Source organism: Carcharodon carcharias, chromosome 18 (genome assembly GCF_017639515.1).
Source record: "Carcharodon carcharias isolate sCarCar2 chromosome 18, sCarCar2.pri, whole genome shotgun sequence".
In the NCBI taxonomy this organism is placed as follows: domain Eukaryota; kingdom Metazoa; phylum Chordata; class Chondrichthyes; order Lamniformes; family Lamnidae; genus Carcharodon; species Carcharodon carcharias.
The window spans coordinates 95,784,941-95,811,593 of NC_054484.1; the positions used below are offsets into that span (position 1 = coordinate 95,784,941).

General features: G+C 43.9%; 1 long non-coding RNA gene across 1 annotated transcript; it reads right to left on the reverse strand.

Moving 5' to 3' along the window:
- Window positions 1-570: 570 nt before the first annotated feature.
- Window positions 571-16,610, reverse strand: LOC121290388. The gene is made up of 3 exons (XR_005945794.1): window positions 16,576-16,610; window positions 14,792-14,825; window positions 571-808 (listed from the first exon to the last, which is right to left on the reverse strand). It is a non-coding gene; the product is annotated as an uncharacterized LOC121290388 (long non-coding RNA).
- Between the last annotated feature and the right edge of the window lie 10,043 nt (window positions 16,611-26,653).

Genomic DNA, 26,653 nt, shown 5'->3' on the forward strand with positions numbered 1-26,653 from the left:
CAGCTGAAAAGTCAAATCCCTATCTATCACCTAATGCAAATTTTAAAACCCAACCTATTGTACATTTAATGTCACAAAAGCCTTTCATTCCAATTGCATGCATCTAGCGCCATTACCTTTCATCTCTCAGTTCTTAGAGACAAGCTGTCTATATGAACATTCTCTCAGTTTAATTACCCATGGACACCCACAATGACACAGCCTTCTTTACAAAATACCAACATATTGCCAGAAGTATTAAAAAAGATAACATCCATCTTCATAATTGAAGAAGGTACACCCTCCGATCCTGCAACAACCACCTAGGCCAGTTGAAGAGCAGAAGTTACACTCTCCAATCCCAAAGCGACCACAGAGACTCAGGCTTCCTTTAACCAGTTTTATTCAAGTATATGCAAGGGAGCTGCAATCATTCCTAAGAATGAAGACCCAGCTCCCAAACTGATTAAATTTCATTAATTTTGTACTTTTTCTTATCATAATACATTTGAATATACCAATCAGTAACCGACATACCGGTCCCATACTAACTGTTCTATTGAGTACGTAAACAGGTGATTTTGCTAACCAATTATTCTAAAGGATGTATACATAATTATATTATCCTCATTATGTTGCTGCAAATGGAAATACACTTTCTGGGATTTAGCAAAGCTCCCTATCAATTCTTTTAGTTGTCCTGACAGCAGTGGGACACCATAACCGAATCTTTCCACCATCGTTCCCGTAATCGTATCTTCATCCTATCTTTCACACTAATTTCTGAGATATTGCGATGGTAAATATTCATCAATTCTGGCAGGTGTTTCTGGGGTAAAACAAAAGGTTGTTTCAGGAACGGGGCATGGATTTTCGTATCCACAATTATATTCCTTCTCTATAGTGGTAACACAGTATCCCCCCTCTCCTGCATATGTAGCTTGTGTTGGCTTCAATTCAGCTCTAACAGCTTTCATTGTACAATTTACTTGTGTTTGATTAAACCCACATGTTGCTTTGGGATGGCCCCTTATCTCGTATGGGCATACAATCACTTTTCAATGTGTGTTACACCCTTTCAGCTGAGTTCCTAATACATAATCTCCCAAATTTACTGCACATGGATAGGTATTGTGATATTGAAAATGCCGTCCCAAATCAATCCTGTTTTCTACCCTATGTATTGGCAGTGGTCCAGTCTCACCCGTTACTATTGTTAGATACAGAATTAAACCAATGATAGTCCAATTAGTAGTTTCACATTTGACCTGGGCAGGGTAAGACTGAACCAACCCCCCTGAGTTGGCAGGCTGTGATATGCTTTGACAGGGAAGTTAAATGTTCAGCAGTGATCCATGAGGGAACTTCGCTCTCATGTGTCTGTCTCGTATTCTCTCGAGCAGCCAGGACCCGTACAGAACACATGCATCATTTTGAGCTGCTTCTATCAAAGCATTGCAGTCTTCTCTGATTAATTCATTGATTGTTTTTGCATGATTTTCTAATTCACTTATTATATCCTTCAAATGAATTGTCATTACCAGATCTTCTCACAATGGAATGTCCTGACTATTGCTCCCTTCCCGGAGAACATTTTTCAATTGTATTTTAAGATTTTTAATTGCACCATTTAGTGTTGCCAGATCTATGTTATTTATCACTGAAGCTCCAATATTAAATCCAGTCGCTAAATAATTTATTAACCCTCTTACTTCTGGGTGTATTTCTGTTTGAAATACAAATTTGTTGCCAGCGATCTGGTCATCTAATTTTATGCTCAACTCAGTAACTTGGTGTAACAGATCTTTTATACAGTGCATGTGTTTTTGCCTTGTACCAACTTGTTAATGTCATTACTGTTAAATTTAGCATCACAGCTACCACCTCATGATGTACATTATGATACAGAATCTTTCTAGTTGGCATCAATACCAAACCATTTTATGGTCCCTTCCTGTACTTCAGATAATCCAGTTCACTTGCACTAATGAGTACTGAATGTGTATTATAGTCCATTAAAACACACTGTGGAGCTGCCCACTGTAATACAATCTGTGGATCCCCTTGTTTACAACTATGATCACCGTCAGGGCCACATGGGATAAGTTTGGCCCATAAGATGGGAGTCTCCTTCCCTTGGTTTATTCTCCATCTAGCGATAGTGGGGTCTGTCATATACTTCACCTCAGGGAATACCCTTTTTGCTGACTGCTGGAACATCATCCCTCCCTAAGAAATATATAGTTTCCTGAATGGAATTTACCTTGCCATTTGGACCAACATAACTGGATATAATTATTAGGTGTGCCCATCATCATTATTCTCAGATTGTCTCCTCAGTTATAACCTCCCACCTTTTTCCATTCGCCACTCTCCCTAACTTGTCTCAAAGGGACAAATATGGAATGTCTAAGGGATAGAGTACTTTCAGACTCTGACATTAGTATCTTCCATCGAAACTCAGAGATGAAACATACTCCTTTTCCTTCCTTTATTCACCATACTCATCGCATTCGTTGAAGAGAACAACTGCCTGGACAGTCACCTTTAATCTCTGCATGGCATTCCCACATGTGTACCTTCCCTGGCTCCCAAGGAATTACTTATGGTTTGGAAAAAGCAAAATCATGGTCACTAAGGTTGGACCAATCAAAGAAATCGCCTTTCCAATCTGGATTATCAAAATACACTAGTGCCACCTCTTCCAAAATTTGGAAGGGTATTAACAGATCATTAACATTTGGGCCCACATCTTCCACTGGTCGTCAATCCGGATTTTTCTGAAAAATAAAACAAAATACATTGAGCTCTGTGGGCGAAAATTTTCCTTTTGGACGCAGGCTAGTAGTTAAAGTATTCAGACGAGTTAGAGAGGGGGTTAGAAGGGGGAGGGGGTTCACAATAATCAAGGAATCAATTATAGCAGTGAGGAGGGATGATACCTTGGAAAGATCATCAAATGAGGCCATATGGGTAGAAGTAAAAAACACAAAAGGGGCAAACACACTGTTGGGTGTGTAGTATAGGCTCCCAAACAGTGAGGGAGAGAAAAAGGATTGAATAGGTAATTACATTTCAGGGAATTGTAAGAATAATAAGGAACTAATAGTCGGGGATTTTAACTACCCAAATATTAACTGGGACAGTTTTAGTGTGCAAGGTTGGGAGGGAGCAAAATTCTTAAGTTGCATCCAGGAAAACCTTTTTTTAGCCAGTACGTAGAAAGTCCAACAAGAGAGGGGGCAGTTCTGGACCTGATATTCAGAAATGAGCATGGGCAGGTGGAAGGCGTATCAGTAGGGGAGCATTTTGGAGATAGTGACCATAACTCAATTAGATTTAGGATAGTTATGAAAAATGATAAATTTGGGCCAGGAATAAAAGTTCTAAACTGGTGAAAGGGTAATTTCACTAAGATTAGATATAATTTGGCCCAAGTGGACTGGGAGCAGATACTTGCAGATAAAACTGTCAGAGCAATGGGAGGCATTCAAGGAGGTAATAGCAAGAGTACAGGGCAAATAAGTTCCCATAAATACAAAGGTGGGGACCAAGTCCAGAGAACCCTGGATGTCAACGGACATAAAGGTTAGAATTAAGAAAAAAAAAGAGAAGCTTATGGCAGATACCAAGGGCTCAATATGGCAGATTCCCTAGAGGAGTATAAAAAGTGCAGTGGGTAACTTAAAAAGGAAATTAGGAAAACTAATAGAGTGCATGAGAAAGCATTGGTGGGCAGAATAAAGGAAAACCCTAAGGGTTTTTTTAAATATATAAAGAGCAAGAGAATAACTACGGAAAGAGAAGGGCCGATTAGGGACCATAGAGGTAATCTGTGTGTGGACCCGGAAGATGTGGGTACAGTCCTCAATAAATACTTTATGTCAGTCTTCACAATGGAAAAGGACAACGCAGGTATAGACATCAGGGTGGAGGACTGTTAAATATTCGAGAAAATTAACAAAGAGAGAGAGGAGGTTCTAGTGGATTTAGTGACCTTAAAAGTGGATAAATCCGGAGGCCCAGATGAGATGTACCCCAGGATGTTGAACGAGGAAAGGGAAGGGATAACAGGGACCCTGGCAGTAATTTTCTAATCCTCTCTGGCCACAGGTGAGGTGCCAGAGGACTGGAGGACTGCAAACGTTGTCCCTTTATTAAAAAAGAGAGGAAGGAATAGACCAGGAAATTACATGCCAGTCAATCTAACCTTGTTGGTGGAGAGGTTACTAGAAAGAATTCTAAGGGACAGATTATATCTGCACTTGGAGAGACATGGATTAATCTGGGATAGTCAGCATAGATTCATTAGGGGAAGGTCGTGTTTGACAAATTTGATCGAATTTTTTGAGGAGATAACCAGGAGTGCTGATGAGGGTAATGCATTTGATATAGTCTGCATGGAATTTAGCAAGGCTTTTGATAAGGTCCCTCATGGCAGACTGGTCAAGAAAGTAAGATCCCATGGGATCCAAGGCAAAGTGGCACGTTGGATCCAAAATTGGCTGAGAGGCAGTAAGCAGAGGGTGATAATAGAGGGATGTTTTTGTGACTGGAAGTCTGTTTCCAGTGGGGTTCCACAGGGTTCGAAGCTGGGGCCCTTGCTTTTTGTGGTGTACATAAATGATTTGGATTTAAATGTAGGGGGTATGATCAAGAAGTTTGCGGATGACCCAAAAATTGGCAGGGTGGTAAATCGTGAGGAGGATAGCTGTAAACTGCAGGAGGATATCAATGGACTGATTAGGTGGGCAGAACAGTGGCAAATGGAATTTAACCCAGAAAAGTGTGAGGTAATTCACGTGGGGAGGGCTAACAAGGCAAGGGATTACCCTACGAATGGTAGGACCCTGAGAAGTACTGAAGATCAGAGGCACCTTGGTGTGCATGTCCACACATCCCTGAGGTAGCAGGGCAGGTAGATAAGGTGGTTAAGAAGGCAAATGGGATACCTGCCTTTATTAGCCAAGGCATAGAATACAAGAGCAAGGAACTGTATAAAACGTTGGTTAGGCCACAACTGGAGTACTGTGTGCAGTTCTGCTCACCACATTATAGGAAGGATGTGACTGCACTGGAGAGGGTGCAGAGGAGGTTTACCAGGATGCTGCCTGGGCTGGAGGGTCTGAGCTATGAGGAAAGATTGAATAGGTTGGGGTTATTTTCCTTGGAGCAGCGAAGGTCGAGAGGGGACATGATGGAGGCGTGTAAGATTAGGAAGGGCTTTGATAGGGTGGATAGGAAGGCACTTTTTCCATTAGTAGTGAGTTCAATAATCAGGAGGCAAAGATTTAAAGTAAGAGGTAGAAGAATAAAAGGGGAGTTGAGGAGAAATCTTTTCACCCAGAGGGTGGTGGGAGTCTGGAACTCACTGCCTGAAAGGGTGGTTGAGTCAGAAACTCTCGTAACATTTAAGAAGTATTTAGAGATTTGTTTGTGTTGCCATTAGCCTCCAGGGTTATGGGCCAAGCACTGGAAAATGGGATTAGTGTAGTCAGTTCTTTGTTGACTAGCACAGACATGATGGGCCTAATGGCCTCCTGTGTTGTAAAAGTCTATGAGTATATGAATCTAAGGGTTAACAACATTTCCTCTCTCTTCTGCAGTCTTTATTAACTCTATCACTTCTGCGTGAGAATGAATCAGCTCCCATTAAGCCCTGACTTTGCAGCGCATACCTCTGCTGGCATTTTGCCTTCCTGGACAGGGCTGGCTCCCAGCTTGAACTCCTCCTCTGGTGTCCCCTTGGAGTTGATTATCCTGGATCCCATAATATTGGTTCTGTGGGCCTGATGCTGGCTGCTTTCCCTTTCTGCAAATGTCTCCCTTTAAATAGTTTCATCTGACTAATATGAAACCACTGGACCCAATTAAGAAGTTGGACCGCATACACCCTTGGGCTGGCTTTATCCACAATTCTGTGTGGTCCTCTGTACAAGAGTTCAAACAGACCAACTCTCAAATAATTTTGCACCATAACCTGCTAATTTACATCCCACTCTTGTGGTTTGCCTGATTCCAGGAGCAATTTATTAGCATGATGTTTCCTGCAGCCTCATAGTGGAGGACTTGCAAGGCCTGTAAGAGGTTTGCTACACACCATTCCTTAGTAATTTCTCTGACCTGTCTCAGTTAAAGTGGGCACTCACAGGTGTATGGGGCTTCTCATAGGTCTTCCTGTAACCAACTCATGGGGAGAGTATCCAGTTCCCTTGGACTTTCCTGCCCTGATATTTATAAATACCAGTGGTAGAATTTCATCCTATTTATTATTATCTGAATGGCTATAAATTGAGAGAGGGGAATGTGCATCAAGGCTTGAGTGTCCTCATACACCAGTCGTTGAAGGTAAGCATGCAGGTACAGCAGGTGGTAAAGAAGGCAAATAGTATGTTGGCCTTCATAGCAAGAGGATTCGAGTACAGGAGCAAGGATATCTTGCTGCAATTATACAGGGCCTTGGTGAGACCACACTTGGAATATTGTGTGCAGTTTCGGTCTCCTTATCTGAGGAAGGATGTTCTTGCTATAGAGGGAGTGCAACGAAGGTTTACCAGACTGTTTCCTGGGATGGCGGGACTGACATATGAGGAGAGATTGAGTCGGTTAGGATTATATATGCTGGAGTTCAGAAGAATGTGGGGGGATCTCATAGAAACCTATTAAATTCTAATAGGACTAGACAGGTTAGATGCAGGAAGGATATTCCTGATGGTGGGGGAGTCCAGAACCAGGGGTCACAATCTGAGGATACAGGGTAGACCATTTAGGACTGAGATGAGAAATTTCTTCACCCAGAGAGTGGTGAGCCTGTGGAATTGCACAGAAAGTAGTTGAGGCCAAAATATTGTATGCTTTCAAGAAGGAGTTAGATATAGCTCTTGGGGCGAAAGGGATCAAAGGATATGGGGAGAAAGTGGGAGCAGGCTATTGAGTTGGATGATCAGCCATGATCATAATGAATGGCGGGGCAGGCTCAAAGGGCCGAATGGCCTACTCTTGCTCCTATTTTCTATGTTTCTATTTCCCCCCCTTGGATCATTAATTCTTTCCTCAGTGCTATTGTAGTTGTGCGATTTAGGCGCTCCACTATTCTGGATGATTGTGGATTATAAGGCACATGCCACTTGCCCTCAATTCCTAGCAGCTGTAGAGTGTGTTGTATTATCTGACGAGTGGACTGACTTCCTTGATCGGAGTCCACAATTTAAGGTAAACCCCACCTTGTAAACACTTCTCATACCAGTGTCTTAGCTGCCCACAGAGCAGTTGCAGATTTACAGGGGTATGCCTCTACCCATTTGGTGAAGTTATCCACCAGTACCAGACAATACTTGTTCCCCCCCTTTGTTCAAGGTAAAGGTCTTATAAAATCAATTTGTATCCCTTGCCGTGGACCCTCGACTCTCCTGACGTGTCCCATTATTGCCTTCCTCTTTTATGGATTGGGATTATTGGCGTCACAGATCAAACATCGCTGACACATATCCTCCACACCCTTTCTCACCTCAGACCGCTATCTGACATGCCGTAACCTTTCCCAAGTGCTTTTGGACCCCATGTGGTACGTCCCGAGACCTCTGTGGACCGATTCCATCATTTCCCGGTGACATGTCTATGGTACTATCCATTTATCGCCATTAAATAACATCCCCTGTGTTATATTGATTTCGTGATTCCGCAACATTCCTTCTATGTGGTCCCCTCTATTCATGGCCTCAATGGCTGCCTTCAATGCTGGATCTGGACTCTGGGCTTTGGTTAGATCGCGGGGCAATGGTATTCCCTCGGTCCCACATTTAGTAACACCTTGTGCCTTTCCTCTGAAAAGGGATCCCATGGTATTCCCATTTTAACTCCTATCTTGGCTATTTTGTTGGCCTCACAATTCCCCTCCCATCTGGGTTCTGATTTAGAATGGGCTTTCACTTTATGGATGTAGTATAGTTCTGGATTTTGCCAGAATGCCTGAAAGATTGTCGTAACAGGGGTTTAATGGTCAGTGGTTTCCCATCTGTTGAGGTCTATCCCCGCCTTTCCCATGTTGCTAGAAATTCAGTCAATGCATTGAATCTGAGCAAATGGTATATGATGGTGGAAACTTCTGGATTCACAACCACATAAGCTATAGCAGCTAACTCTGTCTGCTGAGTACTCAAGTGGCTAAGAAGTTTTAGCCTTAACCACATCTGATTGTCAGGATCGTAAACCCCACAACCTGTTTGCCATTCTCCTGTCACTACTGAACTTAAACCATCTACATAGATGTCTTGCCTATTTGGATGTATTCCTTTTTTAAATCCTTCCTGTTTCCCAGATGCCTTCAACTGAGCATTCATGTGGTTCTCCTTTGTATAACAGATTTTCTGCTAATTTAGGATCTTGCGATGATTGTACTTTCAAAATTGTGTCTTGTAAAAGCAGGATCCACTTAGCAATCCTGGCACTAGATACTGCTCCATCTCTAATCTTTCCCTCTAGTAATAGCCTTGTTGATGTATGATAGGTTATAAGATTACAGTCTCTGAGTCCCAATGTAAACTGCAAAATGATTTATGGCCTAGTAGGTGGCACTTGCATGTCGAATACCCCTTCTCCATTTCAGTTAATATCCGGGAGGCATATGCCACTGGCCTATACTTCCTGTGAATCTCCTGCATCAATACTGCATTAAGGTTGCTGTCGCTAGCCGCTACTTCCAAAGCAAATCCCTTTTTCTGACTGATCATTCCAGAGCTGGCACAACTTGAAGACCCCTTTTTAGCTCCTCAAAGGCCTCTTCACATTTCGGTGTTCAGTTCCATGGCTCTCCCTTTTTCAACAGGGTTAGCAGTGAAGCTGACTTGCCCCCATAGTTTTCAATGAACTCTGAACTAACCCGTCAGCCCAAGGAAAGATCATAGTGTAGTCACTGAGGTGTGGCAGGCTAACTTGGCTACTGTCTCCCTCTTTGATTGCTCGCTACCCCTTTCCCCTGGTTTAAGACCTAATACCAAAAATTGGACTGTTCGCACACTTATCTGCACTTTCTTAGGGTTCACCTTCAGTCCTGCTCGCTTCACCAATTCTAAAAGCTCTGTTAAGAGGGCTGCATATTTCTACTCATTCTCTGTGAACAGTAATAGGTCATAGAAACATAGGAAGTAGGAGCAGGAGTAGGTCATTCGGCCCTTTGAGCCTGCTCTGCCATTCAATAGGATCATGGCTGATCCTTTATCTCAACACTGTACTCCTGTCCTCCACCCATACCCCTTGACACCTTGATGCAGAAATCTACCTAGTTTCTTCTTAAATATATTCAGTGACTTGGCCTCCATAGCCTTCTGTAGTTGAGAATTCCATAGGTTCACCACCCCCGAGTGAAGAGGTTTCTCCTCATCTCAATCCTAAATGGTCTACCCCATATACTGAGGCTATGACCCCTTGTTCTCGACCCCTCACCCCCCGCTGCCCCAGCCAGAGGAAACATCATCCCAGCATCCAGTCTGTCCAACTCTGTCAGTATTTTATACGTTTCAATGAGATCGCCTTTCATTCTTCTAAACTCCAGTGAATACAAGCATAATCAGCCCAATCTCTCCTCATATGACAATCCTGCCATCCCAAGAATTAGTCTGGTGAACCTTTGTTGCACTCCCTCTAAGGCAAATATATCCTTTCTAAGGTAAGAAGACCAAAATGGCACACAATATTCCAGGTGTGGTCTCACCAAGATCCTGTATAGCTGCAGTAAGACATACTTGCTCCTGTTCTCAAGTCCTCTCACAATGAAGGCCAAAATACCATTTGCCTTCTTAACTGCTTGCTGCTCCTGAATGCTTGCTTTTAGTGATTGGTGTTCAAGCACACCCAGGTTCCTTTGTACATCAACATTTCCCAATCTATCACCATTTAACTAATACTTTGCCATTCTGTTTTCCTACTGAAGTAACTTCACACTTATCCACACTATACTGCATCTGCCATGCATTTGCCCACTCACTCAACTTGTCTAAATCACCTTGAAGCTTCTTAACACCCTCCTCATTGCTCACATTCCCACCAAGCTTTGTGTCGTCAGCAAACTTGGAAATATTACATTTGGTTTCCTCATCCAATTCATTGATATATATTGTGAATAGCTGGGGTACCCCACTAGTCACCACCTGCCACTCTGAAAAAGACCCATTTATTCCTACTCTGTTTCCTGTCTGCTAACCAATTCTCTATCCATGCCAATATATTACTCCTAATCCCACGTGCTTTAGTTTTACACATTAACCTCTTATGTGGGACTTTATCAAAAGCTTTCTGAAAATGCAAATACACCACATCCACTGGTTCTTCCTTATCTATTCTGCTCAAAGAACTCCAGTAGGCTTGTCAAGCACAATTTTCCTTTTCATAAATCCATGTTGACTTTGTCTAATCTCGTTGATATTTCTAAGTGTCCTGTTATCACATGTAGACTCAATAGACTCTATCACTTTCCCTACCACTGAGGTTAGGCTAACTAGTCTATAATTCACTGTTTTCTCCCTCCCTCCTTTTTTAAATAGTGGGGTCACATTTGTCACCTTCCAATTTGTTACGACTGTTCCAGAATCTACAGAATTTTGGAAGATGACAACCAATGCATCCACTATTTCCATGGCCACCTCCTTTAGTACCCTGGGCCCTGGGAATTTATCAGCTTTCAGATGTGTTAATTTCTGTAGCACTATTGTTTTAGTAATACTAATTTCCTTCAATTCATCCTTCTCACTAGACCATTGGTTCCCTAGTATTTCTAGGAGGTTATTAGTGTCTTCCTCCGTGAAGATGGAACTAAAATGTTTGTTTAATTACTCTGCCATTTCCTTGTTTTCTATTATAAATTCTCTCATTTCAGACTGTAAGGGGCCTACATTGGTCTTCACTAATATTTTTCTTTCTACATACTTACAGAAGTTTTTACAGTCTGCTTTTATGTTCCTTGCAAGTTTATTCATTCTCTATTTTTCCCCTCTTAATCAATCTCTTGGTCCTTTGCTAAATTCTAAACTGCTCCCAAGCCTCAGGCTTGCTACTTCCCCAGCAACTTTATATGACTCCACTTTGGATCGAAAACTATCCTTAATTTTTTTTTTTCGTTAGCCATGGTTGGGCTGCTTTTCTTTAATGTTTTTGCGCCAGAAAGGAATGTATAACTGTTGCAATGCATACATCTGTACCTTAAATATTAGCCATTGTCTATCCACCGTAATGACATGTCTTGTAATGAAGTTCCCCAATCTATATTAGCTAACTCATGCCTCATACCTTCGTAGTTTCCTTTGTTAAGATTTAGGATCCTAGTTTCACATTTGACTACTTCACTTTCCATCCTAATGAAGAATTCTGTCATTTAAATAAATCATTCATGGGATGTGGGATTCGCTGGCTGGGGCAGCATTTATTGCCCATCCTTAGTTACCCTTGAGAAGGTGGTGGTGAGCTTCTTGAACCGCTGCAGTCCAAGTGGTGTAGGTACACCCACAGTGCTGTCAGGAAGGGAGTTCCAGGATCTTGACCCAGTGACAGTGAAGGAACGGTGATATATTTCCAAGTCAGGATGGTGAGTGACTTCTAGGTGGTGGTTTTCCCATCTATCTGCTGCCCTTGTCCTTCTAGATGGTAGTGGTCGTGGGTTTGGAAGGTGCTGTCTAAGGAGCCTTGGTGAATTCCTACAGTGCATCTTGTAGATGGTACACACTGCTGCTACTGTGCATCAGTGGTGCAGGGGATGAATGTTTGTGGATGTGGTGCTAATCAAGCGGGCTGCTTTGTCCTGGATGGTGTCAAGCTTCTTCAGTGTTTTGGGAGCTGCAGTCATCTAGGCAAGTGGGGAGTATTCCTTCACACTCCTGACTTGTGCTTTGTAGATGGTGGACATGCTTTGGGGAGTCAGGAGGTGAGTTACTCGTCTTAGCCTCTGACCTGCTCTTGTAGTCACAGAATTTATATGGCTAGACCAGTTCAGTTCAATTTCTGGATAATGGTAAACCTCAGGATATTGATAGTGGGGGATTCAGTGATGGTAATGCCATTGAACATCAAGGGGTGATGGTTGGATTCTCTCTTGTTGGAGATGGTCATTGCCTGATACTTGTGTGGTGTGAATGTTACTTGCCACTTGTCAGCCCAAGCTTAAATATTGTCCAGATCTTGCTGCATTTGGACATGGACTGCTTCAGTATCTGAGGAGTCACAAATAGTGCTGAATATTGTGCAATCATCAGTGAACATCCCCACTTCTGACCTTATGATGGAAGGAAGATCATTGATGAAGCAGCAGAAGATGACTGGGCCGAGGACACTACCCTGAGGAACTCCTGCATTAATGTCCAGGAGCTGAGATGACTGACCTCCAACAACCACAACCATCTTCCTTTGTGCTAATTATGACTCCAACCACCAGAGAGTTTTCCCCTTTTTTCCCATGGACTCCAGTTTTGCTAGGGCTCCTTGATGCCACACTCTGTCAAATACTGCCTTGATGTCAAGGACAGTCACTCTCATCTCATCTCAGGAGTTCAGCTCTTTTGTCCATGTTTGAACCAAGACTGTAATGAGGTCAGGAGCTGAGTGGCCCTGGCGGAACCCAAACTGGGCGTCAGTGAGCAGGTTATTGTTAAGCAAGTGCCACTTGATAGCACTGTTGATGACCCCTTCCATTACTTTACCAATGATGGAGAGTAGACTGATGGGGCAGTAATTAGCCGGTTTGGATTTATCCTGCTTTTTGTGTACAGAATATACCTGGGCAATTTTTCACATAACCGAACCGGTTAGATGCCAGTGTAGTAGCTGTATTGGAACAGCTTGTCTCAGGGCACAGCAAGTTCTGGAGCACAAGTCTTAGTACTATTGCTGGAATATTGTCAGGGCCCATAGCCTTCGCAGTATCCAGTGCCTTCAGCTGTTTTTTGATATTATGTGGAGTGAATCGAACTGGCTGAAGACTGGCTTCTGTGATGTTTGGGAACTCCAAAGAAGGCCAAGGTGGATCATCTACTCAGCACATCTGGCTGAAGATTGCAGGAAATGTTTCAGCAATGGTCACTAAAGGACCCTGTACAACAAGATTATTAATTAAACCCTTCTTTTTGCACAATACCAAATCTAGGATAGCCTGTTTTCTAGTCGGTTCCTCAACATGCAAGTCTAAAAAACTATCTTGTACACGCTCCAGGAATTCATTTGCCACAGTGTTATTGCTAATTTGGCTTGCCCAGTCTATATGAACATTAAAGGCACCTATGATTACTGTAGCACCCTTGTTACAGATGCATCTCTAATTTCTTGTTTAAAGCTTTCCCCTCATTTATCACTACTGTTTGGAGACCTATAGACAACTCCCACTAATACTTTCCGCCTCCTGTTGCTTCTTAGCTCCATCCAGACTGATTCGATATCTAGATTTTCCAAACCAACATCCCCTCTCACTATTGCACTGATTTCATCCTTAACTAACAACGCCATGCCATCTCCTTTTCCTTTCTGCCTGTCTGTCCTCAATATCGAGTACCCCGGATATTCAATTCCCAGCCTTGGTCGCCCTGCAACCATGTATCTATAATTGCTATCATAATGTGCCCATTTACATCTATTTGTGCTGTTAATTCATCTACCTTATTGTGAATGTTCCGTGCATTCAGATACTGTGCCTTTAGACTTTTTTTTAGCTTTTTTTACACATTTATTTTGTACTAAGGCCCTATTTGCTGCTAGCCCTGGTTTCCTCTGCCTTCCACTTTTGCTGTCTACTTTTCTGCTTTCCTTCCTGTCCTTGTTTCCCTCTCTTGTGTCTCCCCACTCAGGTTCCCATCCCCCTGCCAATCAAGTTTAAACCCTCCCCCACAGTACTAGCGAATACCCGAAAGGATATTGGTCCCAGTCCTGCTGGGGTGCAACCCGTCCAGCTTCCCCAGAATTGGTCCCAATGCCTCAGCAATCTAAATCCCTCCCTCCTATACCATCTCTCCAGCCATGCATTTATATGGTCTATTCTTCTATTCCTGATTTCGCTAACACATGGCACTGGGAGTAATCCTGGGATTACTACCATTGAGATCCTGCTTTTTATTTTATTTCCTAGCTCCCTATTTTCTGCTTTCAGGACCTCATCCCTCTTTTTACCTGTGCCATTGGTACCAATATGGATCACAACATCTGGCTGTTCACTCTCCCCTTCAGAATGTCCTGCAGCCGCTCAGTGACATCCTTGACTCTGGCCCCAGGGAGGCAACATACTATCCTGGTGTCATTACTGTGGCCACAAAAACATCTATCTGTTCCCCTTATAATAGAATCACCAATCACTATTGCTCTCCTACTCTTTTCCCCCACCCCCTGTGCAGCTGAGCCATTTATGATGCCATGGAATTGGCTTTGGCTGTATTCCCCTGAGAAACCATCTCCCCAGCAGTATCCAAAATGGAAAATCTGTTGGCGATAGACCCAGGGAACTCCAGCACTACGTGCCTAGTGCTTTTATTCTGTCTGGCAGTCACCTATTCCCTTTCTTCCTGTGCACTCTTTACCTGTGGTGTGACCACCTCACTGTATGTGTTATCCACAAAGATCTCATCCTTGTGGATGCTCCACAGTGACTCCAGGTGCAGCTCCAGCTCCGAAACATGGATTTCAAGTAACCGCAGCTGGAGGCACTTCCTGCACACTGGTTTCCCTAGACACTGGAAGTATCCCTGAATTCCCACATCGCACAGGAAGAGCATTCCACTTGGCCAAGCTGTCCTTTAATTTTATTTCTTCTAGTTTAGAGAATATTAAGGACTGAAGAAATACTTACCGGGTCCTACTTACCAAGGCTGCTTATCTTCTTACTGAGGAAAAGAAGAAAATGAAAGATCACCTCCTTCCTTGTTCACCGAACTCCCTCTCTCACCAAACTCCAACTAAAACACTCAAATGCAGTCCACAGCAGCACTCCAGTACAGCTAAAAGCAGCACCTGATGACTTGCTTTTATGCTGTCTGAATCTAGCTTCTGAAAACCTGTTTAAGCCAGTTAACTAATTTACTAGTTGCAGTTGCAAACAGAACCTGTATAACCCCATTTTTAAAGCTGGACTAAAACTCACCTCCCAACCCAAAGAACAACTTTTGGTTAATTGCTAAATTAAAGAAAGATTAGACTTTAGATAGAAATTAACCCTTAAAAGTCCCTCAGTTGAATCAAGCAACCAGGCTGGCTGAAAACTTTCAATTCATTTTCCATACATTGATGGAGTATGGATGGACTATTGTGAAAACTCTGAGGAAGGCATGTCTATATGCATGCTGTTGACCATTAAAGGTAAAGGCAAATTTGTATTGATCTTCCCGATCTATGGGAATTGACCAAAATACTTTGAAATGTCTGGCTCAGAAAACACTGTGGCTGTTGAGGATATAACTGCTATCAGTCTGCCACTGCAGCTACCATGGGAGCGCAGGCAGGAATATTCTTATTTAAGACCCGATAATTCACTGTCAGCCTCCATGACCCATCTGGTTTATGAACTGGCCAAATAGGAGAATTGACATGTGTGGCTATTTGTCTTAATACCCCTTGCCCTACCAAGGAACCAACCATAGTAGTCAGATCTGCCTCTGCCTCTCTTGGGAAATTGTACTGTCTTTGAGGTCGTGACATGGGGTCTCCATCAATTCTAACCTCCATCCCTTTCACTGGCCACAATCATTTTTGTGCCAGGTAAAAGCTTTTCCATTCTGTGTTATTATCCCCCGAAACCCAGGAGAGACTGACTCCACTAGGCTGGTTAAATTGTACGACCGTAAACTTGCTATCTGCCCCTCTGCTTATGTTGTACTGAGGGAATAACCAGAATTCCTCTGCCCTTTCCTATTCCTCTCTCCAAGCAGTGATTGCAAAGATCCACTGCAACATCATGGGCCTTCACCCAATCCGATCCCAATATTCCGATCCCTGTGCCTGACCATTTGATTAATATACATTGTCACTGTGTTTGTAGTGACACTGCCCCCATTGAACCATCCCCAGCAAAACCCTCTAGGGAGTAAGGTGCCCCACTTAACCAACGACTGTTAAATGGAGCCTCACAGTAAATAACCGTGAGATGTTCCTGTGTCATCTAAATAATTTCCGCCTCCTCCCTCCACATTGACATAAACGCAAGGTCGCCCGTAGGAATCACACTTGAGCGGACATCAAGTATTCAGGCTGGGAGCGGTCCTGTCATTGATGAACGGGAGGGAGTGGGGGTGGGAAGTGAAGTTAAGGCCTCCCCACCCACAGTTACAATCAGTCTCTTCCTTTTCTCTAATGCAGCCTCAGCTGCTGCTGCTATCCGTTTTTTTCAAATTCTGATTCTGACCCTCTGTTCCCGATTTTCCCTTTTCGTGAGGAAACTTTGTATTTCCCTTTCTAAGCGGCTGTTAACAATTTTTTTCGGAAGTGGCCTGGAAGACCACAATTAAAAAAAATTAGGCTGTAATCTCTCTTGCGGGGTCCTTCCTGCTTCCACCGTTTCGTCTCTTTTATCTCCTCCACCTTCCCCTTCTCCCTGTAACTTCTTGCCCCTTTCTCACAACGAAGGGTCATTTTTCTTACCACTGCCTCCTCAGTTGTAGGCTGATGTTCTGGATCAAAATCCTCAAATCCCGCCCCCTTATATATGGCAGAGCCTGGCTAACTCAGGTCCAGAGCCAGTGATTAAGGACCTGTCAGTCCTTCAGTCATTTTCGATCATCTAACTGCTACATTTGTTCTGGCGTAAACAGCCCACAGCCTGTCTGCGAATGCAATGGACTCTCATCCGGCCGCTGCTGAGTTTGCTGCAGCATCTCAAAGGGGTTTCCCCTTGTCAGACCCATAGGTACCCCCCCCCCACCCGATTTTTCATACCTTCCGATGTACCCACCCCCATTTTCGCCTCTCTAGGCAGAGTCCGATAAACATCTGGAGCTAAATAAATGAGAACAATTTGTTCTTTTCAATCTCATCTAATCCATGTAATCCCGCAAACTGATCAATTTCCAGGAAGTGACCATAAGGTTCTCCCTCCTCTTTATGTTACTAGCCATCTTCTGCAATTCCCCTGAAGTCTATGGGACAATGACCTGCCTGTCCGAGGATCCTAATGCCCCTTCTGGTCCACCTGCGGTGGGTGGTTGGTATCTAGACCGCCGCACAGGTGCCGTTCTTCTGGTCTCCCTATCGGGTGGCCAGTCATTTGTCCATCACTATCTTCTTCCTCATCAGGGGTTCCACAATTACCCAATTCACGGACATCTGATGCATTGAATGCACAGACCATCCCATGCTGCGGTTGCAGTTTAGTTCGTATTGCAACCAGCTCTCGCTTGCAAGCAGCATGATCTGCCTGTTCCCCCCCTTCTCTCTCTCCGCAGCACTCTGCCCATCGGCCAGCTCCTGTAGAATATTTTTCCCAGTCCTCCTTTCTCCTCCCCTCTCCTCTCGGAGCTGACCGAGAATATGTTCTGTCACTGCACACTGCCCTTCCTTTCTCTGAAAAGGTTCGACAATTCGTCTTCTTGCTTCTTTATCAGCTAATTTAGTTTTATACTCCTCCAATTCTTGCTCCTGATCGCCAATCCTCACTTTTATTCCCATCACTTGGCTCCCTAATTTCATGCATTTCTCCCGTAGTGCCAGACTGCCTTTAACAGCCCTGTTTTATACACGGATCACCCATCTAAAGTTCCACCTTAAAGACCGGATCATCTAGATTGTTCAATGAGTCGAATCCGTCCCTCTTTCAGGGGTAACTTAGCTCTAAGATACTTCTCTATAGCCTCATCAATGTTCGTCTTCGGGCACCTGTCTGGCTCACCAAAAATCTGTAGGGAGTAGGACCAGAGAGTCCCTTTCAGGGTCTCACTTAGGTTCAGAGCCGTAATCTGGATGTAACAGGAATGAGCGACTATGACAGGTAATGTGTTAAAACAACAATTTTATTGAATTACGATTATAATAATAAAACAATAATAATGATATGAAAATTATAATTGATAAATTAAAAAAGAAAAATAAGTAAAAAGAAAGGTAACTTTATTGAAAGGTGAAAGCACTTCATAAATATCAGAAGAAAAGAAGACAGTTTTTTTAAAGCACAAACAATAACCCCAATTTGGCCTGTTCCACGGCAGCTCCTCAAAATGGATAACCCCAACTTAGTCTGTTCCACTACAGCACCCTAAATTGGTACATACGTTACCATCTCCTTGGTACATACATTACCAAGTCGCTGAGTAACCTTCGAGTGGACACTAGGGTCAGTCACTCCGTTCCTGGTCCTTCCTTCCGTCTTCAGTGGGGGCTATTCCACTACAGCTGCAGCAGCGAGTCCTCAAAGCAGAGTCCCCTTCAAGCCAAATTCCTGGCTCCATTCCAGCCTTCTGAGGAGGTCTGGTACAGTCCTTTCTCAAAACAAGTCTCAGATCTTATCAATTCTCCTCACAGGCACTGCAAAGCCATGCAGACTTCACAAGGTGCAAATGGTTTACCCAACTTTTGATGGTGTCTTCCGATCTGCCATCCATCAAATGTTATGTCCATCAATCAAACTTCAACTCCTCATGACCAAACTAGGTGACCACCCCATATAGTATGGTCCAGGCCTGTAGTTCAAGGGTCACTGCAGTAAGTAAAAGGACTTCTGATGAACAAGACAAATGATTTTAATATTCTAGCTAGAAAACCGGAAAACAAAAATGTAGTCTAAATACCAGCTGTGTAAGGCCAGTATGGGGTCTGGGGAAACAATACTGATAATTATTGACTAATTAATCAAAGCACAATCATAGCTGGGTTAAGATCAATGTCTACCAAGTAAGATTTAATAAGAAATAATTTTAAATATTCATTATAGGTTTAAAATCGAAAGCCAAGCAGAAATAAAAATGCAAAAATACAAAATTGCAATAATTAGTAGCTGCCATCCTGCAGGCCTCAGACCTACAGTGGCTATGCTGGAATTACTCTCAACAAATTGATTCCCGACTCTGTTCATTCCTGCATCCCTGCTGGAGCCGAAATTGGAAGGTGGAAAGGTTCCAGCATAAAATGGTAATCGTGCAGTTTAAATCACAGTTGCCATCGGACGCACTCTCCCTGGCACTGACCAGAAGATCTGGGCCCATACTGGGCCCTCTCAGAGAGCCGGTGCAGACATGAAGGACCGAATGGCCTCCTACACTGTCTCGTCTCTCCGCTGTTGCTAAATTATCAGACTGCTTACCCGACATCCAGTACTGGATGAGCAGAAATTTCCTCCAATCAAATAATTGGAAGGCAGAAGCCATTGTTTTGTGGCCCCAGTCTAAACTCTGTTCCCCAGCTACTGACTCCATTCCTCTCCCTAACCACAGTCTGAGATTAAGCCAGCAGATTCACAATCTTGGTGTCACATGTAATTCCAAGATGAGCTTCCAAAGTCATATTCATGCCACCACTAAGACTGTCTATTTCCGTAATATCGCCTGACTTTGCTTGATCCGCTGCTGAAATCCCCATTCAAGCTTTTGTCACCTCTAGATTTGATGATTCCAATGCACTACTGGCTGGTCTCCCACGCTCTACCCTCCATAAACATGAGATCATCCAAAACTGCTGCCAGTGTCTTCAACTCGCACAAAGTCCCATTCCCCTATCTGCACTCACTGACCTACACTGGCTCCTGGTCAAGCAGCATTTGATTTGAAAATTCTCATCCTTGTTTCCTAATAACTTCATGGCCTCACTGCCCCCTGTCTCTGTGACCTCCTCCAAGTCCCATAATCCACTGAAACAGGGGTGCAGTGCTGCTGGAGCACACCGGAACGCCAATCCGGCACCCCCTGAGCATTGCTGCATGGTAAACTCTCCTTTGCTGATTGGCCATCATGTCTGGCTGTAATGGCGGCGGTGGCCAGTGCAATGTGGCCAGAGGTCCAGCTGGCTGTGTCCGAGTGGCAGCGGGGGCTGGTGCTGCGGGGTTCGGCATTGGAGGAGTGGGTCGGGGAGGGTGGCCTGGATCCCAGGCTGTACCGGTTGCCGTTTCTCAATCAGTTGGAGCTGGCCACTGGCCTATGTCAGCTACCACCTGGGCTGTGCAGCCTGAACCAGCTCCGGAGCCTGGTGCTCAGGTCAAACTGGCTGGCCAGCCTACCCACTGAGCTGGGCCGCCTGCAAGTCCTGAGGATCCTCGATATGTCTAGGAATGAGCCCAGCTTCCTGCCCGACAGTCTGGGCCTCCTGAAGCCGCTGAGTAGCCTGAACACAAGCGCTAACCACCTGAGCCAGCACCACCTCCCTCCCTCCCCGGCCTCGGTCACTGCCTCCATCTCAGCAGCCTCAGTGTGTCAATGGAACCAGCTGCATCCCCTGCCCAGGGACATCTTCCAGCCTGGCCTCTCGCTCCTGAACTCCATCACCACCTCCAATAACCTGATTAAGGAGCTACCGCCTGGAGTCAGTCACCTAACAGCCCTGAGGGTGGTGCCAGTTCAACATACACAGCCTTTAATCACCTTTCTATAGTGACACAGATTATCCTCATATAATTATATATAATATTTAATAACCTTTATAGCATCTGACAGCCAAAACTGTGACCAATCCTCTCAATATGGCCCTCAGTGCTTTATTGGAGTTTAATACCTTTAATGCCCTTTATATAGTTTTATATATATAATTATATATAATCATATATATTTAATAACCTTTCTAGAATGTGGCAACTAAAACCCAATCCTCTCATTGTGGCCTCACAGTGGTTTGTTAGAGTTCTTTATTCTTTCTTGGGATGTGGGCATTGCTGGAAAGGCCAACATTTATTCCAAAGAAGAGCCATATTGGATTCAAAGTGTTAACTCTATTTCTCTCTCCACAGATGCTGCCAGATCTGCTGAGTTTTTCCAGCACTTCCTGTTTTTATTTCAGCATTTGATGCCCTAATTTCCCTTTAGAAGGTGGTGGTGAGCTGCCTTCTTGACATCTGAATGTTAGGGTTAGGGTGAATGTCTCATTTGCCTATTTCCAAAGGTAGATGCTGGGAGGATGTTTCCTTTTGTGAGGCAATGTAAAACTAGGGGGCACAGTTTAAAGATAGAGGTTGCCCATTTAGGGTAGAGAGAGGATGAGTTTCTTCTCTAAGGGTCATTAGCATTTGGAATTCTCTTTCACAGAGAGCAGTGGAGGCTAGGTCATTGAGTATATTCATGGCTGAGTTAGACAGATTTTTTGATGGACAAGGGAGTCGAGGGTTATGTGGGGTGGTGGAGGGTGGGGAGGGTTTGGTGGGGGGAGGGGGGGGAGTGGGTGGGGTGGGAGGCGGTGGTGGGGGTAGGCAAGAAATGGAGTTGAGGCCACAATCAGATCAGCCATGATCTTACTGAATGGCGGAGCAGGCTCAATGGGCCGAATGGCCTTCTGCTCCTATTTCTTATGAACACACCACACTTGATTTTTTTTCTACTCCATCAATTGACTGGATTTTCCATTTGTAAGATTGGTGTTGATTTTAATCCTCACTGACTCCAATATTGAAGCTACTTGTTTCCAGGAGTAACACTGTAGGAAGATTTTGCTCATTGAGATGGCAATAATCAGAATTGGATATAAATTGTCTCACAACCACATGGGGCTGCGTGACTTATGGCCAGTGAGGGGACCACGTCAAGTAATTTCTACCTGCGTTATTATGTGGGGCACAACAGCAAGTTTGGCCACAAGTTCCTGGAATTTGAGTTCAGGCCAGATGGTAAAAGTTGACCGGATGTCCAGAGCTTGCTGTGAATCTGGAGCCTGGGGAGGTTAAGAAGTGGTGGAATGAAGGCCATGCTCAGGGTTCAGGGCCTCACACTGCTGCTGCTAAATGTCTCTGAGTCACTGTGCAGCAGCAGCAGTAACCCTCCTGTATAGCTCCCTGACTGTAAAAAAAAATACAGACCTTATAACTCCCTGCACACAGCTTTCTCATAAACAGGCATTTCAAGGTCTTTGAAGCTCAAGGTTCCCAGGGATTAAAGAAGCATAAATATCCCCAAACACCCTGCTGCATTTGCCTACTGCACCTTAATTCCTTGGCGGTGATGGCCTGAGGATGTGAAATGTGGTGTAGTGTTTGTATTCCCTGCTGACAGCTTTACATGGAATTTACAGCACAGAAACAGGCTATATGGCCCACTTCATCTATGCTGGTGTTTATATTCCACACGAGCCTCCTCCCACCCTTCTTGATCACACTTCAGCTTCTTCCTTCCTCGTGTGTTTATCAAGTTCCTTGTATGTGTCTACACTAGAATCATAGAATTGTTACAGCACAGAAGGAAGCCTTTCAGCACATTGTCTTTATGTCAGTTCACTGCAACAGCAACTCAGCTAGTTCCACTCCTCCACTTTCGCCCTGTAGCCCTGTAAAATCTTTTCTCTTCAGATAATTATCCAGTTCCCTTTTGAAAACCGCAATTGAATCTGTCTCCACCACACACTCAGGCAGTGTATTTCTATCCAATCCACACGCTCAGGCAGTGTATTTCTATCCAATCCACACGCTCAGGCAGTGTATTTTAGATCCAAACCACTTGTTGCATAAAATTTTTCCACATGTCGCCTCTGGTTCTTTTGTTAATCTCTTTAGGATTCTAGACCTTATGCCAATGGGAACAGTTTCTCTTAATTTATTCTATTCAGACCCCTCATGATTTTAAACATGACTAACAAATGTCCTCTCAACTTTCTCTTCTCCATGGATAACAGTCCCAGCCTTGCCAATAACTCAAGTCTCTCACCTTCCCGTTGAGTCTGAGCCAGTGTTTTAGAAAGGTTCATAGCACATTTGCTTTTGTACTCTGTGCCCCTATTTATAAAACCCAGGATTCAGTATAATTTATTAACTGCTTTCTCAACCTGCCTTCAATGATTTATGCACATGTACACCCAGGTCCCTCTGTTCCTGCATTTCCTCAGGATTGCATCCTTCATTTTATGTCACCCCTCCTTGTTCTTCTGACCAAAATATATCACTTCACACTTCTCTACATTAAATTTCATCTGTCACATGTCTGCTCACCCCACCAGATTACAGTTTACAATACTTTCAAGTCTTGCATCTTCTTCAAATTTTGAAATTGTGCCTTAGTACACCCAGGTGTGGGTCATTCATATAAATAAAAAAAGCAGTTTCCCTCTATATACCATCCCCCAGTCAAAAGTGAGTAAAGTTTTCTGTAATTCATGTTTTCAATAAGCTTGAATTAAATAATTAAACTGTTGCATAATGTAATTCTAGCTATACTAAAGACTAATGATTCAAAATACCACATGGTTTGAAATATTTTTTTTTATTCATGGAATATGGGCTGGGCCAACATTTATTACCCATCTCTAATTACACTTGAGAAGGTGATGGTGAGCTGCCTTCTTGAACCTCTGAAGTCCTGCAGAAGACCGTGCCTTCAGTTGCCTAGGCCGCAAGCTCTGGAATATCTGGAATATCCTACACCTCTCCGCCTTTCTACCTGACTTTGTCCCTTGAAGCACCAGGCAGGACTCTCCTCACAAACTTGGAGAGAGAGACTGAGAGACAAGCAATGGGAAGGACTGGACACCACCTGGGCCTTGGTGTAGAGTGCAAACTTGGAGGAAGGGGAGTTCAGGGCACCTTCCGCCGAGACTATGACCCCATTTTCAGTCATGGTGCACAATTTGGGAACTGCTGGCTTACAATGTTCATAATGCGATTATGTTTTTGAATGAGACACTTGGTCTGTAGCTCTGCTATGGTTTGTGGGTAACAAGATTCCTTTGCCAGACTAAGAAGTCCAAGAGGTGAATCTTAACTAACAGGTGGGCAATAGGTGGAATAAGCAACTGATCTTTCGATAGTACACCGACTGACCATCAGATAGCACACTGGCTGATCACCCAATAGTACACTGACTGACAGCTTGAAAGCACACTGGCTGACCGCTAGATAGCACACTGGATAATCATCCAATAGTAGGCTAGCTGACGACCAGATAGCACACATATCACACTGGCTGATCACTCAATAGCAGACTGGATGGTCAGCTAATTGCAAACTGGATGACTGCCAGATAGTGCCAACAGCAAACAGTATTTTGAGGACCGGGCCTGATTGACATCAGCCTGGCAGGTTGTGGATGGAATTGGAACATACATGGGGCAGCCTGCTGATTTGAGCTGGAAGAAGGAAACAACATGGAGTGCAGCAACTCAGGTTTGTTTCGAGGAGCACAGAAGCAACTAAAAAGAAAGCTGAAAAGGAGTTTCAATGCACTTTCTCCATATAATGAAAGGGGGAAGAATTTGTCAAGCGCTCTCTTTCCTGTTAACACAAATCTCTGCTTCACTCCTTCCCCAGCAGCTTGTTGCCAGCTTCAAATTAAGATCTCAGAGTTTGAAAGGAGTCAACCTTTGGGGGAAGAGGTTTATTTTACCATCATAGAAAACTGATGGGCTAGATTTGGCAGTGGACATAATGGTGAGCCTCGCTGAGCTCATCATTACCTACGTGGACATTAGACAGCAACTTCTGTTGATCAGAAACATGTAAATCAAGAAGCTGCTGTCAGCGATGCCCTGCTTTTCCAAAAGCTGTCTGATAATTGTACCTCATGAAATTGCATGAATTAGCCGTCTTTATCCGATATATTGAAACTAAACTCATCGGGAAAAGGTTAGGGCTTGTCCATTCTTTTGTAAGCAACCCTCTTAACTGTGTGATAAGTTTTAATTACTGCCAACCGTCCTCCTTTCTGGCACTGAAAATTAACATTTAAAAATGTGGAGTCACATTTCTTCAGAATTAATTATTGCTGAAGATTCTTCCAAAAAAAATTGTTTTTTCTTTGCCTTTTATTTCTCCCTCTAAATCCAATGTTTCTTTTCTCTATTTATTTTGCTTTCTGTGCCTAACGTTGAATTCAATATTCTAATTGATACTTCCCCCATGTGGTTATAGTGCAAAATTTCATAACCCACAAGGCATTGGTCAGTTTGCTTCCTTATTGATTAAGTGTTCACATGGCTATAAAATTATGGATTTTGCTTCCATTAAAATTAATAGAAGCTGGAATTTCATGCCAAAATTTCTTGAACTTAACTTGAATGTTCAGTTTTTGCATCCTGGTATCTGTTATGATGTGGCAGGTGGTATGTGCTAGGCTGACCAAATCTACAAGGGAAACTTGGCCATGTTATCACAATGGTTTTGCAATTTGTATTTATTATGAGAAGATTTGTGCATTGAATTCAGAAGTAATAAGTCCACTAACAATGTTAGAGGTTTTAAAATTAAACTATAACATTTATTCACAAAAGATAAGAATTCAAACACATGCACAAGATTACGGTTACTTAATATTATAACAAATCCCAAAATTCCTAATTAACCTGACTCTCAACTACATACCCCCTTTAAGGCAACAGTCCAAAATAGATTTCAAATTTATAAAATCGATCCAGCAAGTTTACCATTTGCACCCACTCAACAATGGAATCCCAAAGGCTTTTTAACACAACTTCAGTTACTGGAGCAGCACTTCTTCTTCAGAATGCCTAGAGGCTTTTCCCCAAGTCTGTTTCACCTGGTGTACCTTTCAGGATTTTACACGGCTACACCACATAGCCTTCCACCCTTCTTTATATATGTTTCTCTCTTTTTAAGGTGTAAAATCCCAATGTTCACACGTCTTTGGAAATTTACTCTTCCCATAATACAAAAGACCTGAACTTCAAATCGGCAGAAGCAGATGTGGAACCTGCTCTCAACCAGGGTTGCATTGCAAACACAATTATGTGCTGGACGGCCAATTAAGATCCGCCCAGCATGAAATGTGTCTTCTGAATGGTCGGTAAGGGCTGGGCGGGGGCCTATTGATAACGAGGCCCAATGGTGACCTGGCAGGCACTTTAAAACCGGCAAAGGCAGCCTAGGGATAATCTTTAGAGTTGGTTTGGAGACGGGAACAATGGCCTCACCAGCGGCTGGAAACATCTAGGGCAAGTTGGGTGGGTATTCGGCCCCCCCCGTTTCTCAGATGAGTATCTTGTGGTCCTCGTGGAGGAAATCGGTGTCAGGTGGGACACTCTCATACCCAGGGATGGCAGGAGGAAGCCACCACATTTGACCAAAAAAGCCTGGGAGGAGGTGGCAGCTGAGGTCAGCAGCCGCAACGTTGTGCGGCATACATGCGTGTCATGCCGCAAAAGGTTCAACAACATGCTGTGCTTGACAGGGGTGAGCACTGAGTTGGCATCGATCAGTATGGAGAAGTGTTAAGGTCTGGCTGTGCCGCTATGGCGCTCAGGGGTGTTAGCGTCTGAGTGGCAGCTGTCAATGGCGCTGGAGCTGGCCAAGTGGGTGAGCCCTGGCTGCTTGGACTGAGTGCCCTACGGGTCGAAGGCCACGACTTGGATGTGCCCTGCAAGGCATTCCTTAGGTGGGGTTGGCCAGGCTGCAATGGCGCTGCAGGTACAAAGTGGACTAATCAATGCTCCTCTGTCCTTTCAGGAGAAGAGGAGCCATAACACCATCGAGAGGTCAAGGACAGGCGGAGGATCCCCAAACCTTCTAATCTTGATGAGGTATGAAATGGATGCCTTGGAGGTGGAGAGCCACCACCCACCTCGGTCAGCCTCCGTGGAGAGGCAGGGGTCTCTG